Source organism: Chrysochloris asiatica, unplaced genomic scaffold, assembly GCF_000296735.1.
Source record: "Chrysochloris asiatica unplaced genomic scaffold, ChrAsi1.0 scaffold00021, whole genome shotgun sequence".
NCBI lineage: Eukaryota > Metazoa > Chordata > Mammalia > Afrosoricida > Chrysochloridae > Chrysochloris > Chrysochloris asiatica.
The window spans coordinates 8,745,214-8,749,384 of NW_006408539.1; positions in this window are offsets into that span (position 1 = coordinate 8,745,214).

A 4,171-nucleotide genomic window follows, 5' to 3' on the forward strand; every position below is an offset into this window, starting at 1 on the left:
TCTATCCGTGCTGTTAGAAGGTAGAGAGGGAAGAGCCAGCTCAGGGTGACAGCTACAAGGGCAAACATGTGAATTCTGACGCCTATTACCTCTAAACCACAAGTGTCCAAGGATATATCACTACAACCTGGGGGTCTTAGAAGAGCCAGCCTCAGAATTAACATCCTCCTCAGGACAGGAAGTGAATGACAATGAGGTAGCTAATGAAAAAGTCACATTTCTGACTGCCCTGACCCTGTCTCCTCTTAAACAATAAGGCGTGATTGCAGAACATGACCCAATAACAGGAAACAAGACCAGGGCTGGGGTGTGTTTGGCAAAGAGCTGAAGTTTTCCGAGGTCTTAATGAATGTCTTCAGTCAAGTAAAGGAAAGAATAGGTCTCCCCATCAGGAGCCCATACTGCTTATATGTAATAAATTTCCATCTGTCTCTGACATCCCTACACAAACCATGGACTTGTGGCAGAATCATGCAACTAGTCCTCAGACAGGTAATGAAATGCAATGATGTCTTTCCCCAGTCTACTTCTAGATGCTTTACAATGGGTGCTAATAAAGACTTAAGACTTTTAGGGTGTCCACGCCTGTGGCTAAAACAAACATGGAATTGTATTTCCCTCTCTGGACAGTTCCCAGCCTAGAGGAATGTGTTCTGGGTAAGGCCAGTCAACTTTGAGCTGACCCCTAATTGCTTTCATTAAGCTAGACTTCAACACTTCTAATGGTATTTCCAGATCTCTTGTTTTCATAGAATCTATTTATTTGTTTTAAAGTATAATGGAACTGTAGTAGTCTTGCTAGTAGTCTAATAGAATAGAACCCTGTTCACAGACAGCACTTAGATTCCAGTGTGTATAATTTTACTCTGGTTTGTTTATTTTCCATCTACTCCAAGGAACCCCAAAGGTCAGGTCAAAGAATTGAAAGCAGGGTTTGAAATGGACTTGGAGAAATTTTGTTTTGGAAGCCCATGCAAAAATGAAAGATTATTATCTACTTTACAATGTTATTTTGTGCTTTTATGAAGACTGGTGATTGAAGGTATTCATTCTCTAGGGTTTTCATGGCCTAACAATTTGGCATTAATGCTTTTGGGGACTTTTAAACTAAACAACAGTACTGACACCTAATACTGCCAAAGCAAATAACAAGATACATTGCCTTCTGGTCCTTCTACTCAAAGGCTGTTGAGTCAAATCAGCTGAACTTCTACCAAGACCCCTGACATGGAAACTTAGATGACACAGTTTACTCTCAGAAATTCTTTTCTGCCTGCCATTGGAGGTGGCATTTCTGTTCATAGTTTTTAAGACCAAAGGATCCACTTACATGTGGCACCAGACGGGGATTCTAACTCACACTTTGAAGCTGTAATAACAAGTCCGTGTGCAATGATAGTTGAGGAGTAAGTAAAGCTGGCGATCGGGCAGCTGCAGGGCTTGCATGCATCAGAGAAGGTACAGTGTGCTGGTTGGAGCAAACACGGATAGAAAAGAGATAAAGCATTTTCCTGTTGTAAATGGCACTGGTGGCCATACCATATGTAAAATCATCAGATTTTCCATAGATGTAGAGTCTTCTTAGCTTTTCCAAAAGTGAAAGGAATATTTGGAAATCTCCAAAGCCACAAAAGTCATAGACTCTATTTGAGATAAACTGGGTAAGCCCTCATCCCTGGGAAAAGATCTGATGCCAATTTTCTCAGTTTTCTCTGTTTCCAAAGGCACAAAACAAGATCCCAAGTTCTTGATGGTTTCTCAAGAACTTTGAAATGAGACTCATTTGTTTTGAACACAAGTTCTTAAAATTCTACATTTAGCTCATTAAAGCAAGCTTCCTTTATTTAGGGATCATTTAATCATCTTTAAAGATTTTTCTGATTTTGGCAGAACATTCTGATCATTCATAATGCACACACACTTATCTGCAAATGTACTTCAGTTTACAGATTATGTAGTCCCTGGGTGGTACAAAAATTTGAGACCGTGGCTACCAATCAAAAGCTTGGCAGTTCAAATCCACCCAGAGGCACCTCAAAAGTTAGGCATGGTAATCTACATCCAAAAAACCACAGTCATTGAAAACCTTTGGAACATATTTCTACTCTGTCACACATGGGGTTGTCATGAGTCAGAAATGACTTCCCAGCAACTACTAGTGCATATTTATATTAATTTCATATTCATATTTATTGACGTGTGTGCTTAGACCTCTATCTTACAGAAAGAGTTTAAAGGAAGAATTCATAAACTATTTTTAGCCTTATATCTCAGGCCTCATTTCTGATTCCCCAGAACCACCTTTCTGTACTTCCTAGAAAAAAAGCAATGAAACTCCTTATGATGGGAAACTTGTATGATCTACAGAGGTTTTTTGTTTGTTTTTTGCTGAATGACATCTGCTAATATGGGAATTGTCAATGCCTCAGTTTCCTTGTCTGTAGTGATGGAGGATGAAATGAAATAATAAAACACTTGGAGGAGTGCCTGGCACATATTAGACACTTGAAATATTGTAGCTATTTTCAGTATACAACATCATAAATGACACAAGCGATGCATTGCCATTGGATTAGGTCAGAATCCAAGTCCAGTCAACAAATATGCATTACCTATTATGTGGAATCACTGTTGTAGAAGCTACATCTTCATTAACGGACGCTTAGCTCTTACTCCATTAAATGCATATTGGTTATTTGAGTGGACCATGGGAAAACAAGATTAGTCTTTTATTCTTCTGCTCGCCTGGGACTAGGAAGGTTTAGGCAGGAAGAATGCACTCATTCAAATTGGGACTTGGCCAGGACATGAGGTTAAACAAATCTATTAATAACTCATAACTTCAGTAATTAAAGGTACACACGTCGGCATCATGCATGTTAAAATGACATTTTGTTAATAGGCTGTCCTGGCAGGTTGGAGTGTTCTTTGAAGCTTTTTAGCAGTAACAAGCTGCTTCCTACTCAAGAATCTTAAAATAACTATGTCATTACAGAAGCATTCTACCTCTACCTTATGCCAACCCATGCTCTGTTTCCTTTGGAAGCGAATGAAATAAGATGGCTTGACATGACCCATGAGTCTGTGTTATAGAATGTTTTTTAAGATTGTGGATGTTCTAAAAGTTGTGAAATAAGATCATGTGAGAGGTATGACCAGATTCTTTTACTGCAAAGATCCCTTGGTTTTACTAGCTGACTTGCCAGAGTGTGTGTAAATAAGGGGCTAAGGGAATATTGCCACAGAGGTAAGAGCATAGATTTATGTAGCTGTCTCAGTGTGGGTTAACAGGGCACTAGGGGAGAGGAGGGGTGAGAGAGAAAAGGCAGGCTGGGGACTCCATGAGTGTCCACACAGCTAAGTAAACAGTAAATATTGCTGGTCAAAAATCCAAAGAACACCTAATTTATTGTCCTCAGAATTACAATGCGCCAGGACCAAATCAAATATAATGGCAGACTTCAGACAACTTAATTCTGAGCAGCCACTGATGCAAATCTCATGCATTGGTGGGACTCGTGTATCAGAGATCCATTTCAAACTGACATTGTGATCCTAGTCAAATAGGTCCCAGATGGAGATAGCAGACCTTTCAGTGAGTAAAAGGATTTCAAGCGAGTAGGGAGTCAATATTGAAAGAGATAGGGAAAGAGGAGGTTACATGCAGTTGGTATGAAAGAAACTTGGTAGCACACATCTCATAGCCAACCAAAGACTCTGAGGAGGGAAATCATCAGCCAATGACTAGATCTGATATCTAGGCAAAATTGATCCAAAAAAGCAAGGCAAGGGACCAGAGATTAGAATTGTAACTAACAATCAAACTAATTAGGAGCTGAGCCATTTGAGTAATCACCCCCGCAAATGAAGGCTTCATTTGTGGAAATAAACTTGCTTAATATGTCTAATACCTGATTTCCAAGGATGGACTCCAGGGATGTATAATGAATTTGGGTTGCCCAGCAAAGAAGGAAAAGGTCAAGATGGATGTCAGAAGAGACACTGAAACTTGCTCTCCAACGTAGAGAAGCCAAAGCAAAAGGAAAAATTGAAGAGGTGCAAGAGCTGAACAGAAATTTTCAAAGATCAGCTCAAGAAGATAAAGCCAAATATTATAATAAAATGTGCAAAGATTTAGAGTTAGAAAGCCAAAAGGGAAGAACACGGTCAG